This window comes from Polyodon spathula, chromosome 14 (genome assembly GCF_017654505.1).
Source record: "Polyodon spathula isolate WHYD16114869_AA chromosome 14, ASM1765450v1, whole genome shotgun sequence".
In the NCBI taxonomy this organism is placed as follows: Eukaryota; Metazoa; Chordata; class Actinopteri; order Acipenseriformes; family Polyodontidae; genus Polyodon; species Polyodon spathula.
Genome location: NC_054547.1, coordinates 18,415,772 through 18,433,517, shown reverse-complemented (window position 1 = coordinate 18,433,517; position 17,746 = coordinate 18,415,772).

The window sequence follows — 17,746 nt, the reverse complement described above, 5'->3', positions numbered from 1 at the left end:
AGCAACAATAGCCCTGGTGTTTCACAAAACTGGCCTTTATGGGAGAGTGGCAAAAAGTAAGCCATTGTTGAAAAAAACTTGCATTAAATCTCGGTTAGCGTTTGCCAGAAGGCATGTGGGAGACTGTGGCAGGAAATGGCTGAGTGATGACGTCAGGCCAGAAGGCGGAAGAAATCACGAACACAAAGTACTAATACGATCAGGTCAGGCTAGTCAAACGCCTTCACTGATCCAAAATCTTTCTTTTAAATGAATCTCCTCTTGATCTCCCGTTCTCCACCTCCGAACACCCACCTAGAGCAGGGAGAGCTGCAGGCTTAAATACCTTGGTAATTATTCTATTACCCCTCGGCGACAATCTGCACAAGTTTATTAATTTGTGTGACTGCCGGCTAGTTTAAAAATGCTCTAGCCGACAACCACACATTAGCACAAGGTTTTTTAAAAACAAATACACGGTGCTTTGCCATCATATATAAATAAACACAATAAATACATCATAATATAAACACAAAATAACACGGTACAGGGGCAGAGGGGGAAACCCGTTCTAAAATAAACACTAAACAGGGCTGCTCGCCCTGTTACAGAGACCCTGAGACCAAGTGGAAGAAGATTCTATGGTCTGATGAGACCAAAATAGAGCTTTTTGGCCTCAACGTTAAGCACTATGTTTGGAGCAAGCCTAACACCGCTCATCATCCTGAGAACACCATCCCTACTGTGAAGCATGGTGGTGCTTCTCTGCATCAGGGCCTGGAAAGCTTGTGAAGATAGAGGGAAAAATGAATGCAGCAAAGTACAGAGAAATCCTGGAGGAAAACCTGCTGAAGTCTTCAAGAGACCTGGGACTTGGGAGAACATTCATCTTCCAGCAGGACAATGGCCTGCTGTTCACCGAAGGTCCCTATTCGGCAGAGCTTGAGCAATTTTGCAAAGAATGGCTAATTAAATCCATTTTGATTCCATGTTGTAATACAATAAAATGTGTAAAAGTCCAAGGGGGCGAATACTTTTGAGAGCCACTGTATGTAAACACAGGATTGTCCCTGTGTTCTGCAGCATTGAGCATGATTCCAATTGCTTCAGTGCTTTCTGGTGTAAGAATCCAAACATTCTACTGTTTTAGATCAACACAGAATTATGGTTCACTTTATTGCAGTTAAACATTATTGGACACTGTTTAGGCCACCTTGGCAATATCTCTGAAAGTTAAGTAGAAAACTTAGCTGTTGTATTAATTATACCATATCTCACTGCTCATTATGGCATGGAACATTGCCGCAGCACATCATATACTAACTTGATGCAGTGGCCAGGGATACATAATGTCAGCCATTCAGTTCAGACGCACCTAAGGTGCTATTTCAATCTGTATAAATGTGGAGTAGGTGTGGCTTTCAGTTGAAAGGTCACACTGTCACATGATTTGAATGGAATGAGGAAGGCTGTCCAGACCGGGAAAACAATAAAATAGTAAAACGCACTCAAAAAAAAAAAAAAAAAACAGAAAACACATAAATCCTTTTTGAAGCTTCTTACTCTTAATACAAGCAATGAAAAAATAGTGACTCACAGGTGTGCTTAGTTAGCATTGTACGAATCATGGTTTGATAAAAATGTAGTTTAATCATGGGAAAGATATGACAAACTGCAAAATTAGAGTATACTAGAAATGTACTAATATACATTTTTTGTCAGAACAGGATAGGTTGTCAGTTAGCAAAGTAGCTTTTTAATTACTTGTTGACTAGACTATTTACTCCCTCTCTGAAGTAGTTTTATTGAGCAAAAAGAAAATGCAGCAAAAACATGAATTTCTACACTTTACATGAATATATTATAAGCTTTATCACATTGAATATTAAAATAAAGCATTCAAACCTTGACTCCTTAAGTTATTAATACGTACTTGTGATGGTAAATGTTTTGTAAATTGTCAAAAATGCATCTCATTGCCATCAGCTGTCTGTTTGCTACTTGTTATTATGGTTATAAAACTAAGTAAAACAAGTGAATTGACCCAAAAACAAGACAAGCTGGGGATATTCATACTTGTAAGTACTGTTTAGCTTGCCAGGGCCTGAAGCAGGGTAAGACAGACAGATTTTAATGAGCCGTGGTATTGTATAAACATACCAGTTGATTTAAATGTATGTATGTCTAACATGGAGAAATGTGCTCCCCCATATTGTTGTTCACTGTGTTCATGAAAGACTTATTTTCTTCTAAATTACATTTACCTCTCACTTTTTTTTTTACTTTAGTGTTTGTAAATGAAGAAAGTCTTATGAATATCAAAACTAATCAAATGTTTTGAATAAAGTGTGGATAAAAGTATTTTGAATAGTTTCTCAAATAGACTATCAGGGTTTAGTGAGGGCATAGTATATATACAGTAGTGTTCAGAAGTTTGGGAACTACAAATGATTTACAGCAAGACTAGGGGTGGAGATTGTATTGCCCATTTTTCCTCGCTCAGACCCTTTACTTACTAAATTTCTTGGTATCCCTGAATAGATAAACATCTCCTCTTTAAATATTTGTTAACTATTTTAATGAGCAAGACATCTCACAAAAATACCCCGAAATGTTCTCCTTTTTTAGGAAAGCGGTGTAACTGGGAATGTGTTTGTTGCCCGATAACTTAACTCAGACCAGTTGCTCACTAAATACCTTGGTGTCTCCAAATAGATAATTTATTTAAAAACTGTTGTGGCAAAACGAGTCAGGCTGTGGTGCTTCACATAAACTAAAACCTTTGTGGAAACCCAGTTAAAGAACACTGCAAGATATCTGTTGTAAGGCAAGGCCAAATTGGAACTCAGACAGAAACTATAAATATAACCACCCATATTTTAATATTAATTAGGTTATTTCCATTTGGAAGGATAATTTCTCTGGCTAAAATAAAACTATATGGAAACCCACACTACCCAAAGGTACTGCCTAAATAGCGTGAGAAATAGGCAAGACTTATTTTTCTTTTTCCATAGAAACCTGGCCATTTATTTTTGAAGAATTGAATTCCAGGGCCATTCTCCCTATTTTTGCCTCCATAGCACTCCCCCAGAATACTTCCTCCACTCCAGCTACCTTAGCCTCCCACTTCTTCATGTCTCCACACTCAGGAGGATCCATTTTATTCAAACTGCTACAGGGGCATGGTAATTAGTTTCTTATTAATGGTCATTTGTTAAAAGACGTTCAATAAAATGTCAACAATGAGACACAGTGGGGTCTATTTAAACAGCATTTAATCAAGGCTTTAAAATACATTTTCTTACATCTTACCATTTTGTTTGCACAGACACTATTACAGTATCACAGATCCCTCTTTTCTCAGTTATTCACCTAGTTTTTGGAAGTACTGTATAGTGATCTTAACTGGAACATGTTGGGGGAGAAAGTCTCCATTTCTGCTTCTGCTGTCTTCATCTTTTAAGATGCATTTTCTGGAGCTGCACCAAACAAATACAATCACATTCAGCACGGCATTTCAACATGTGAATCGGTAATATCATTGAAATGCTTATCCCTGTGTGTGGAGGAGCAGTGTGGCTCTGTCGGTGTGCTATGATCCCCAAACTCACAACTGCCCATGATATCCAAGACCTAATGATGTCAACCTGAGCCCTTTGTGGTTTGTCTACACACTCCTCAGGTTTTCCTTCAGTTCAAAGGTTAACAGTATTAGTTGAATGTTACCCTCTCTGCTGATACTGAATATTCTAGGCAATTTACATTTCAAACTTGCTTGGGTTCCCTTTCCTATTTTAAAATGTTCACATAACTTGTTCATTATAGCTTAAGAGAAAAAAAGGAAATAATGCTGAACAGCCTAAGTTAAAACACATTTCTCTGATATATGCTGTAGAGGGAGAGTATTTCTCAAAGTGCAGCTCAATCAGAAATATGCTGGTAATAAGTCCTGGTTATTATGAGTCATAACAATTTTTTTTTATTTTATACATATAGGTCACAATCAGCAATCAGAAAAATGCCAGCTTGGTTTCTTTTTGTTTTTTATTGTTTCTTGGATGAAATTGCATTAGCATAAAATGCAATTTAAGTAATCTTTGAAAATGACTCAAAGGTTAAATATGCATAAGTTTCCAGTATATGTTTCTTAATCCATGCTAGATTTTCACGTAAAATGAAAGTGCAATTTCCTTAAATTTATAATGTTAAATTACAGTGTTGAATTAACATAGAAATAATTGCAGAATGTCTTTCAGGACATGCACATAAATCTGATCTCTACACACACTTTATTTAAATGTTGTATTTTAAATATTGTAGAATACATGTGATGTTTACAGAACTGCACATGTAATATAAGCCAAATGTTTATGTGATGCTATAGCCCTTATCATTGTATGGCCCTTATCATGTCTATGCTATAGCCCTTATCATGTCTATGATATATTTGAATTACTGTGGACAGGTTAGCTGCTGGTGGATGATGTCAGGCCAAGAAGCAGTACTCAAACACAGGAATATGGGGCCAAACGTCTATTCATTTAATAAATATAAATTAACAAAATACTTTTATAACAAAAAAAAAAAAAAAAAACACATAGATGGCCAAAATAAACAAACAAAGGACTTGAGTACTTTCAGGATGATTCAAAGTAAGTAGCATTCATTTTGTTCCTTTGCAGTTTACATGTGACAGGTCTCTCTCCAACTCAGACTAACACCCTTTGAGAGCAAGATCTTATACAGCAGGTGGTCAGGAGCTAATAAGACAACTGGCAATCACTTATCTCCTGACCACCTGCATTCCACAAGTGAAGGCAGGAAGAGGAAGTTAACCCTCTCCCTGCTGAATCAACACAATAGTAAGTAGAGGACGGCTTTCGTCCGTCCACATACATTTAAAATAAAAGGGCCTTTCACCGTCATATTTTAAATACATAAATAATAATAATAATACATCTTATGCACAGGGTTAGGGAGTACCCCGTCACAATCAGGTATGTAACTTAAGAGAATAATCCTTTAATTGTGCTTTGAAAGGTATCAGCAAAATTCATGCTAGTTAAATTAAAGTATTCTTTAATTTTTCCCATTAAAATGCAGTTTGTATGATGCATTGTAGATTAAATATGGATTTCGATCTTAAAGCCTGTCTTACATAGTCGACACCCATATATTAACCATTCATTTTAGCTTGTCATTAATAATCATTTCATCAATTGTTTTATTAAAAAGTCAGTTGGACTCTATTATAGCTAAAGTACAAAGCAGAGGCTGAATTTACAGTCGAAACTGAATTACTTTCATCATATTGTCTGCATATAATACAATTAACTTTGTACCATGCAGTAGTTATGGTACAGCAATACTTATATTTTCAATGATCCCTATAAATCTATTATATATTCGTTTATTTAGCAGACGCCTTATCCAAGGCGACTTCTGCAGACACTTATTGTGTATATTTGTGTCATGTGGGGACCCGTAACAATGATAGGCAATATTTAATAAGGAATGTTTCCCTTTTCCCACCTTTTTAGGTCCTTTGGATTTTGAGGTGACCATCCAGACCACTGGACAATATGGAACACAGTAGAAATCAATTTTTGACTAACAGCCACAGGAGGGCCAGGGTATAATAAAAAAAAAGACAATATAAAACTAATATGAAATACTTTAGCCCTTTCAGGACCTAACATTTCAGTGGTACGCTCCCCCAGGACCAGGCAGTTTTTGGATGTAGTTGACTCTCTTCCTATAATTTCACTAAAAATAAATTTTTTACCTAAGCATCTTGGAAATGGTGTCCTTTTTTTCAGAACACTCTGGGGAACATTATAAAGTACTCCAGAAAGTACTCCATTTTGCTTTCACTCACACACATTATATATATATATATACACACACACACACACACAGTTATTCTATTACCCAAGGGACCTGTTTATGAAAGGACTTCCTGAAAGTTTTGTAGAAAAGTATTGATGTTTGGGGAGATTACAAGACATCATTTCACCCAAGTGATTGCAATGACATAGTACACATTTATTCTCAGGGTCTTTATAAGCAATACTGGACACTACTCGCAATTATTTTCTCAAACTTAAATATTTATTAATAAAATAGTTATTCATTCTATTATTATCAGTAATACCTGATACATTTAGTTCATGAAAAAAGTATCTGCTTATATCCACATTTCTTGATATTTATAAATGTTGTAAAAGCATATGTATTAACATACATGACTGAATAAATGCATGTAATTAGACTGGGACAAGTGTTTACTTTAGTAGGTAAAATTATAATATTTTTATGTTAAAGAATTAATGCTAGGACAATAAAGCTTAAAAAAGCTAATTATAACTAGGTGTGACAGGATAGCCACAGAGGGAAGACTCAGTCAGGAAAATGCAGTGAAACAAACTACTTTTATTTACAAAAACACAAAATAAAAAAGGTACAAGGGCCAAACAAAAGGTATAAACATAAATAACCTCTCACCTCAAACACTGACTACACTCTTCAAACACTCTCCAAATCAAACCACTCCACCCAAGTAATGGATTCCTCCAGGCTTTTTATAGTCCGTGGCTGGAGCCCAGTTAATGAATATTTAACAATTAGCCAATTAAAGGCTCCAGCCACATTCTCACATGTATTTGGCAGGGAGGTATGCAGCACTAGCAATGGTCCCAGGTGGCGCAAGCCAGGCAGCGGACCCAGGCAGTGGCCTTAGGCGAAGCAGAGCCGGCAGCGGCCCCAGGCAAAGCAGGGCCGGCAGCAACCCTCTCCCAGGTTCCTCTCCCTCTGATGCTGGAGACGGCAGCAATGGCTCCTCTCCCTTTGGCACTGGAGATAGCAGGGCTTCTCCCTCTTGCACTTGAGATGGCAGCGGCTGGGCTTTTCCCAATGGAGCTGGAGATAGCAGGAGCCCTGCCATATCTGCAGCCAGGTAGTGGATTACCATGTCCGCAATGTCTGGGAAGGAGACTGGGCGGTGTTGCTTTTCCCAGGCTTCCCATCACTCTCCATCTCTGGCCCACAGGAGGTTGATCACATCAGGGAGGGCCTCTTCAGCATTCCTCCCAGGCTCCACCAGCCAGTCCCAAATCCCCTCAGAGGAGAGTGGACCAGTCCTCCTCGGATGACGCAGAGGCAGCTCCTGCTTCTCTCCCTCGGATGATGGTGGTGGAGGTGAAACCAGAAGGCTTTCCCCCTCTGCTGGTGGAGGTGGGAACAGCTTCTCCTCTGGCTTTGGATGCACAGGCTCCCCTCTTCTTGGCGCTGGATGCACAGGCTCCACTCTTCTGGGTGCTAGTTCCCCCTCTTCGTATTGCATGGGGCATATGGCCAACGTGTGCCCATATGCCCCACAGCCAGGGCATAACTCCGCCTCGAGGTTCTTTAAAAAGGCCTCCCAGCCGTCATCCCTGACCTCCTCCTGCTGTTGCTGCGGTTGCTGGTGTGGCTGCTGCAGATTTCCTCTCCCCCTTCTCTTCCTGCTCCTTCTCCCCACCTTCCTCTCTTGGGCTGGTTTCTCCTCCTCTTCTTGGAAGGGGCAGACAACAACTGTGTGCCCGTATACCCCGCAAGCAAGGCACCAGCCATGGTCCTCCAGACCAACGAGAGGTCCTCTAGTTCCTCGCAGCTGTCTCTCCAGCCTTCCCTTTTTTTTTTTTTTTTAAACAAAACAAAACAAAAATCTGCACTTCTGCTCTGAGTCTCCAGGGGGCGCTATCCCATTTCTAACACCACTTTTGACTGGATAGCCACAGAGGGAAGACTCAGAGTCAGGAAAATGCAATGAAACAAACAACTTTTATTTACAAAAACACTAAATAAAAAGGCACAAGGGCCAAACAAAAGGTATAAACACAAAACAAAGGTTTCCAAACTAAGCACCAATTTTGGACAAACACAGTTCTGCCTGGCTTTTTATAGTCCATGGCTGGAGCCCAATTAACCAATAATTAACAATTAGCCTATTAAAGCTCCAGCCACATTCTCCCATGTATTTGGCAGAGGAATTTTACCCCCTCCCTGCTGATCTAAAACAAACAAATAACAAATTATAGGAGGTGGACGGGCACTCCATCACACTATGGCTTCTGATTTTCGGTTTTAACCAATAAAACCCAATAAAACACCCCCGATACAAAATATATGAAATCGGTGGTTAGCCAATAAACACCCGAAAACACAGGAAAAACTGGAAATGGGCAATGTCGCACCTCCCTGACTTGCATCTATCATTGATTTGTTCTGAATACTTTAAACCCACCCCAACTGCTGAGTGACAGCACATTCCTATATTTCTATTGGAGACTCCAGTTGTAAGATTTAAAACAAGATTACAGTCAGGATGGAGGCTTGTTAATGGGATTTAAAAGCTGTTGAGTTACTACTGTACATATTTTGACAGAAAAAAAAGCCAGTGAGTCATGTGATCGCACAATTGCTGGGCGGCCACCCTGGATCGGGTATCTCTGGTACTCCCTGAGGCACACATGTTGAGTTTCCGCCATGATGTTCATACATCGGAGGATGGCCTCTTTCACCAACCCGTACTGGCAGGCGTCAGTCATGGCCTGATAGGTTGCTTGGGTTTCCCCGATTAAACCAGAGCCCAGTTGGCTAGTCCAATACTCCTGTGGCCATGACACGATGGTAGCCAATCTCTCGAATGCCACCAAATACGCCTCCTATATAATAGCTCCTGCACCACAGAGATAACATGGACACAAACAAAGGAAATAGCTGCTTCCTCATCCAGCGCTTAAAGAATATCATAGACATTTGCAGAGCTTTTTGAGATGTTATAGTAATAAAATAATGACTTGGATTGCATTATTGAGGAGTTTGGTGATAAAATGAGTGATCAGAAGAAGATTTATCAGTATGCATGTCTATAAGAGGTATGTGAAAAATAAAGCAAACAAGAGGTGGGGCTTGGTTGGAAATGCAGTACTGATGTCATTTTGTTATGCAGGGCCTTTTAGACCTGTTTTACTCTAAAAAAAAATTAAAAATTAAACAGTATGTCTAAAATAAACAGTGCGTGTGAAAATAAATTGGACCTGACGCGCCTGACAAGCGCTGAATAAATGGACCGCTAAGGGTTGAAGTATGCACATAATGGGGATTAAAGGAACCCCATTATTCATTCCTTTCATTGTGGGTTAAAGTTCACAGCTAACTACATACAACAAATAACTGTTAATAGGATAAAACTGCTGTTCCACAATTTTCAAGTTTAAAGATAATTTAAAAATATATATATATTACTTTATTCTTTCTATTTTAAACCATTTTACCAGTTGCATTTAAAGATGCAGGCATTACATTTCCACATAAAGTAAATACACTGAATGTAAAACTTCAACATACTTATTGAAAAAGTTTATTTTGCATATTGCAGGCTCTTTTTCATCAGCCTCTTCTTTCTCAAAACTCCCAGAAAGCTCTTCATCAGAGCTCTCAGACCCTTGTAAGTCATAACTCTCTGCCCCACCCTCTGTCTTTTCTGCTCAACCTCCTTTCCACTCACCTCCCTCCATCCCTTCTACTCTACCTCCCTCACTCCTTTCCACTTGCCCTCCCCCCATCCTTTCAACTTGCTCCCCCTCAACAGTAAATATATTGGTCTCATTTCTGGTCACAACAATTCCACACGGGCAGGTCTTTTGTATGTGTTTGTTGAGTATTTATTTCTCAAAAGAATTATGTCATGTCTAGAAAGAAAAAAAATAATTCAATGGTAATTAAATTACTTTAAATACATTTAAATTAATTAAATGGTTCAAATATTATCTAAATAGTGTTTGACAAACAACAATATCTTAGACATGTTAACTAGTGTCTGGATTGACTGCCTTTTTTCAAAAACTTTTAATTATTGTACACGGTGAATAATTTTAACATTTCATAGCAGCAGACAGGTAGAGGAAAGCAGAGGTCTGTTTATGTGTGTTCCACATCTCTCTTAAGTGTTTGTGGAGTATGATGAAAAATACTGGTGGAAAAAATTAGTGTATTGCAAAGAAAACAAACCATGCAATTCTGCAATAACATTTCTGCACAACAATTTAAAAATCATGACCTGGTATGATAAACACCGTCAAAACAATCCTTAAAAAAAAAAAAAGTTTGGTTTCAAGATGCAGCATGTGGTACCAGTAAATTGTCTGCCTGTAGTTATAACTAGACACTAAACACAATGTCTATACAGCTGGTATTTGCAATCATGTGGGATACTGCACCATAATGACATCCATGAAAATATTTGTGGGGGAAAAAAAAAAAACATGTGATTACATTAAAATTTAATTAAGGGGTTGCCAGTCTGTAGAGGCAAATTTGAAGTCCTTAATTTAAATTCTGCGATGATTTTTGTTTTCAGGGGCAAATTAATGAACAAATAAGGACATTTTAATAGATTTTCATTTCACAGTGACATGGGGCCAAAAACATTCTGTACCTCCATCATAGCAACAGGAGATAACTAATATAGAGCTTACACTGTTTAAAAAAAAAAAAAAAAAAACAAGTAGCACAATTGTAGTAGTAATTAGAGTGTATTTATAGGCTTTTTAAAATCTTAATGGCATAATCCTCAACCAGCAGTTTCTATATTTGCAAGGTGTATCAAACAGCATGCATGTTATAATGCTTAAAAAATAATATTAACCTTAACAGATCTGCCTTAGGGGACTTAGGTTGATGTAATGGATTACTAAAGTACCCTAATGCACAGCAGTTCTTTTGCCTCCAGGATCCACTTTCAAATAGGAGTGTAGCAGACTCAAACAATGCCAAAGTGCTCAGATCAAACGGCTTGTTAAATGTAACAATTCAAGTGGGTTTTAGCAGCATGTGGCTTGTTGTCGAAATGGTTACTTGGGTGACACACACAGGTTTCCTGCAAAGAATCTGCTTCATTTCCACAGCTTATCCCGCTGCGATCGGCTGGGCTGGAATAGCTGCAGGCTCTGCTGTGGCCAGAACTTGCTCCTTGTTTTGCTAAAGGCTGAGGATTTGAATGAGGCCTGCTTTTGTTTTCCCTCACAGAGGCAACCATTTACCTACTCACTGAAGGCTGTGACCTTCTCTGCCCTTCTGCTGAATTAATATAATAATACAAGTTTCCAATCTGACAAATGGCACGTGGGGGAAATCCTAACCACCAGATTCAACTAAATAGCACACATCCATTACATTTTTTTTGACACTAGTTTATACTATTACAGGCCATAAAGGGAACAGAATGGTCTTATTAAAAAGCTATCCATAACAGATCTCCAAATTAAAAGGGATTGACAGAAAATGGTAAGCTGGCCTTTATTTCGAACTCCTTAGAGGTATAACACTGGCACTCAATTTTGAAATTAAGCAACATAAACAATCTTAACATACCCTACTATGTAGTATCCCAATTGTTTTGTAACAGTTGTATTTTCCAACAACTTTACTCATCGGTTACTGAGATAGAACAAATGGAAATTTGAATGCAACTTTACTAATGAAATTATAGTACTGCATATCTTATATAGCTTAGGCTAAACACTATTTTTAAACACACCTATACAGCCTGAAAATGTAGTGTAAGCCAGCAAGACAGAATTATGTTATATTTTGGTACTAAATTGTATAGAACTGAATAAAATGTGGTAATTGCTACATTTTGTGTTCCCTTATTGACCCTTTGGGTCATGATGCTTATGAGGATGCGATGCTCCTTGTGTCTTTTTGTAAGACATTACCCTAAAAGATTAGTGCTCAGTACCCTGCATGCTGCTAGCAGCTGCATTTGCACACATGCTATAGTTGACAACATGTAAATCATGAACAGGTTGTCTCTGTTGGGTTTAACAGCTCCCCAACACTTTTAGGCCACCTTTTGGCCTAATGTTAGATTCACACAAAATGTTTTAACCCATTAACCTTTTCAGTATGGTACATTGAATCCTATGTATACCCATGGTACACCTATATAATGATCTCCAGTAGATGTCATTCTATATTGAAATATGGCAGCCCAGAGATATAGAGTCCAGTCCATGTTTCTATTGAAATATGGCAGCCTATGGGTATAAAGGATTCTCTGTTTTTATATTCAGATAAGTCAGCCTAAAGATATTAAATTATTGGTAAAATGTTCCTGCTGCAAACCAATTTGTTCCACTCCCGATTCCGCCCTTAGAAACGAAACGAGAGCGAAGGATGGAAAGAAGGGAGGGAACATCAATGAAACAAGGGTGGGGTTTGGTGGAAGGATCCTCCGTTTCCAATAAATGCCAAGGAAAGGGGATTGGGATCCAGTGTGACCTAGTGCTGAAACTACAGTAGGCCCTCTCGATATCCCGAAAATCTGGTGTGGAGTCTAGGGCGTTTCATCTGGTGTTGTGGCAGAGCAAAGCTCTGCTCTTTAGAAATTGGCAGGGATGGGGTTAACTTCCCCTACCTGCCTGGGTTTATTATGTTCAGGTGGCTGGGGTTGATTAGTTGATTAGGTTGATTAACGATCAATCAGCGCCCAGCCACCTGATATAAAAGGAGGCCTCTGCTTCTCATTTGGGAGAGGGAGCTGAGGAAGCAGGTTGGTGTTTGTTTTGTGGTTTTTGAATTTTCTAAATCCAGTGAAGGCATTGCCCAGCCTGGAAACTTTATTTTTGTGAGTTTTGTTTTTGCTTTATTTGTGTTTGAGTATCTGTTATTTTGCCCTTGTGCACTTTATTTTTGTTTATTTATAATAAAATAGTTATTTTTTTGAACTGCAGTCTGTCTCTGGGCCTCTATCCACTCGCCAGCCTGCCACACTGGGACCAAAATGTTAACCTAGCGTTGGAGCAGAAAAATGACCCTGTGCTGGACAATATCTGGGGGCAGGTTCGGTCTATCGAGAGGAAAGAAGTTGATGGCAACCGGCCGCTCACTTACCCTCACCACATCATAGTCAGGCAGCTGCTGCTTAGGGTATCCCAAGCCACTAGCACAGGTCAGACTGTAAAGCAATTACTAATTTCCCAGTCTTTTCAAAGTGAGATCATGCTGTTGGCTCACGATGTCTCTTGTTCAGGTGGCATGGCTGGGATGCCAACAAGTAGCGCCAGGGTGGGTTCGCCCTTCTCCGTTGGTTCCACTGTCCCTGATTAATATCCCCTTTGAACGTATTGCCATGGACATAGTGGGCCCATTGAGCCAGTCTGACTCTGGATATACACATACTGTATTTTAGTAGTGGTGGACCACATGACTAGATATCCAGAGGCAGTACCATAGCGATCCACTATGCAATCCACTTTAGCAATTGCAAAAGACTTAAATCAGATAATAGCAAGAGTAGGGATTCCCAAAGAAATTCTGACTGATCACGATGTAACAGGAAACACGTTAGCTGGGAAATAAGTTACGTTTGCCTTTTTGAGCCTTTCTATGCATGCGCGAAAGGCAAATTCTCTGTGGAGATTCATCCCAACCTACAGGTATTGCATTGCAGACAGTCATTTTTGTTAAAATAGGTTGTCATCGTATTTATTGAAATGTATTGCAGACAGTATTTTTTTTTGTTTGTTTAAAAAGGTTACATTTATCATTACATCTTCAGGAAATTGCTTGCTGTATTTTAGTTTTTTTTTTAACATAAATAAATATTTTAAAAACACTTTGTCAGTATAATTTATGTCTATGCATAGTTAAAGTCACTACTTGCCAAATGTGTATTTCCTTTAAAAAATGTTGTTCGTGGACATGTCATATACTGTGAGGTAAGCAAGTGTTTAATAAGTGTTTATGTAAGCTCATTTTAACAGTTATATTATTTTCATGGTAAATTGCTCTGTGACTTTGACCCTTCAGTAAATTGAGTGGGAAAGTGGGTACAAACACTGTTCTTCATGTAGAGAATACTTTTTTTTATGTTTTTATACAAGTTTAGCGTCTGATTGCAAAATAAGTGTCCGATAGCTTGACCGACATTTCAAAACTGGCTGATAGCTTTCAAAACAGGCTGATAGCTTGACCGCAGTAAATAATTGCATATCAAAATAAATCGCAAGACAGATGCATAATGGTTTCTGATACAGTATGTCAACACATACAAATTATACATGTATTGAATTATCTTTCGCTGAATTATTTGTATGAAGAAAACATAATATAAATATCTGCGGTGATTACAAATTTAAAATGACAACTCTGGTGAGAGTTTGCCATGTCTTTTTAAACTGGGAATTAAACTTAAAACCTATTATTAAATAACAGATAATATGTTGTATTGGAAACTGTTAGTATTACATTTTAAACACAAATACAATTGCACATAAAAATAAATTGGACAACAAATGATAAATTATTTCTACTTATGTCATAACCCATATACAAAATAATGCATGTACCTTATTTATTTCTCTTTCGCTAATATTTGCAAATATATTGCAAGTACATGTACGAAGAAAACCTATAATATAAAGTAGCCAGCAATTAAATGTAATCTTTGTAAAGTACGTAAAGTTAACCTATTATGAAATAATAATATGAGAAACATGTTATTAATATTACAACGACATGTTTCCGATTTTTACCACATATAATGTAGCTTTTAATAAAGATCCTGACAACATTTTTAAGAGTAAAACAATTTACTAGACACATTGGAAAGATTGCAATAAATTAAAGTTCTGAATTAAAGTTCACAGACAGAAAAAGGCAATGTAAACATTGCCTTTAAGCTCTAAGATTCGCCCATGCATAGAAAGACTCAAAAAGGCAAACACTAACTTATTTCCCAGCTAACTTATTTCCTGTGACAACTAAACACATTTATGTCTTAGTGCTTAAAGGAACTGTATAAACTGCTGCAAATTCAGACCTCTGTTTACCACCTGCAGACTCGTGAAATGTTTTGTCAACCAATGAGAGAGAGAAGTACCTCAGAGCCTGATTGGGTTTTCTCCCTTTTAGCTGCTATATGGGAGACAACCACAAGGTGTTCTCAATCTTGTAAAAGAATGATGGGAGAAGCAAAATAAGAATTCTAAAACATAGTCAAATGCATAATAATGTTAAGAGACCATCTAGAATTGGTTGGTCATTTGGCACACAAAAATTTAAAACTGTCTCAGCATCATCAAGAACAACAGTACAACAAACAAGTACAGATTATTTTCGGCCAGGAGATAAGGTACTCTTGTTACTTACAACTTCAGAATCTAAGTTTCAGGGTCCATATGAGGGGATACAGGCAATTGGTCGCCAGACTTTAGCAAAAAGTTAATTCTCCAGACTGATGCCTCTCACATTGGTCTAGGGGTTGTCATGCCCCAACAAGCTGATGGAGTAGAACACCAGATCATTTATATGAGCAAAACATTCTTTCAGAGGGAGATTAACTACTCCATCATTGAGAAGGAGTGTCTGACCTTTAAATGGACCACTCACGCCCTTCTATATTATTTGTTTGGGTGTACCTTTGCGCTTGTCACAGACCATGCCCTTTTAAAGTGGTTACATATGATGAAGGACAATAACATCAGGATAACCCTTCCACTGCACAGTGAAACATCGTGTGGGTAAGGAGCACCAAAATGCAGATTTTTTTTCACAGGAGGGGGTTCCATTAGGGGACTTAGAGTTAGGCGAGTGTTCTTTCGGTATCACTCTGAGGGGTGATATATGTGACAGAGAGCGAAGGTATTGGAGATGTAAATCTCCCTCCCAACCAGAAAAAACCATGACACCGGGCTGATTGCAGGGAAGAGTTTGAGAGTACAAAGGGGATGCAGTTGCGTGGGCAGGGCCCCTTGCACTGGTTATGAAACCTGAGCCAGAGCATTGTGGTTTTTGTTGTTTTGTTAAGTGTTGTGTGTCTTGCAGAGGAGGATTAGGAGGCAAGCGCTGCACAACAGAGCCAGCACCCCACCTAGCGCACTACCGTCACCACTGCACAGCACAGACATGCACGTCCTGCACCAGAAAAGCAGTTTTCATGCACTGAGGATTGTGGTTACTGGAGTGTGGGACTTTTTGATTGTGGGAGCTGAAACCCATTTCGTCTTACCCTATACCATTGTTGGTATGGGGTTGGAGTATTATTGTTTTTCATTGTTGCAATCATTATTTAAGAAAAAAGGAGTGAAATAAAGAATCAGTGTTTTGCCCTACAAAACCTTGTCTAGACACTTGTTTTTATCCACACACTACTCACCTCTGACAACAACACTGTGTTAGAACTGTCCAGGGAAAAATACATGAATATATTTCAATTTAAATCGAAAGAAACAGTATATATTTTTTACAAGAAAACACCGTAGCCACTCCATAATGAAAAGCACACAGCATTAGCACCAGCACATATACAAATCTCAGCCTACATTTATGACATACATAGGTAGAGACTTCCTCATATCAAAAGCCAATGCCTATGAGGAAAATGCATATCCTAGTAGAAAGTAAACCATGGAATTTAGAGATTAGTGACAAACAAAAGACAGAGCTTTGGGCACGGTGGGTTTTCTTTAGCAATCCCAGTGAGGAGGATGTGAGGAGTGGCTGGCTGTCTGGGTTGTTGTATAATGACATAATAAAATGAAAATGATTCCAGCTGGCAAGATAGAATAATCTCGAGTGGATTTGAAACATGTTAATGCAGTTAGAATCTCATTTAGGATATTTCAACAAATGACTGTTTAAAAGGACAACTTGAAAAGGTGGCTTTTTGCAGTTTGGAAAGGACTAGAGTCTATAATATGGGAATGTTGCCTATTTACTATGGACGTTGTTTAACCTTTAATTGAACTACCATAAGGTATATATTGCCGCATTCTTTTTTTTTCCATGTGGATTGAACCTATGTATATCTACTTGTGGAATTCTACTTGTAAGGTAATTTTTGTTCCAAAAAAGGGATGCATTTGAGATAACAGAAGAGGCAATCATAGATGGGAATCCTGATGTTAATACAATTTCTTCTCATGTTCTTTTAATGAAATGATTTTTCCCAGATCTTGTTGCTGCATTGGTGTATACGCCACTGCTAAAATGTAAGACCAACAACTCAAGAGTATCAATAATTATATTATTCAGTTGTTTGGGTGTTTGATTTTGTAAAAAAAAAATTCTCCTTTCAAATTTTTATTAAAAAAAAGTTTTATGCTTTGAAAATATGGCCCATTGAGTCTTTAATCTGTTAAAGACTAAATTAACAATCAGCAAGACATACATGTTTAGAATAAAAAAATGGACAATGCATGTCAGTTTTTCATCATTGTATGCAAGTCATAGCTCACGTTTTCCATTTAAAGAACATTTAAATGTTACCTTCACATTTTAAAACACATTTTAAAATCATGCAGTTGCTGTAATGGAACTGTAGGTTTAATTTTATCAGCGGCATATTCACCCTTAAAATGTTATTTCTTCCCTATCCAAATCAAACGTGATGTAAAACAGAATAATTATGCTTTATCTCAGTGCAGAACGTAACAAAACTATTGTTAGATTTGTTTACTCAACCACTTTTTGAACAGCCCTGAATCAGTAGAAGAAAAATGATTGTGTTAATAAATACAATCATTGGCCTTAATTTTGTTCCAGTTAGGAATTAAAAAAAAAAAAAAAAAAAATAACATAATAAAAACACTAATTTTAACGCTGATATGTGTGTATAGTGTGCGGATGGGAGTCACTAGCCGTTTAATAATGCCGCAGATTTTAAAAAGAAATTTGAGGCACAACAAAATACTTTAATACAAATTGTCCACAGAGC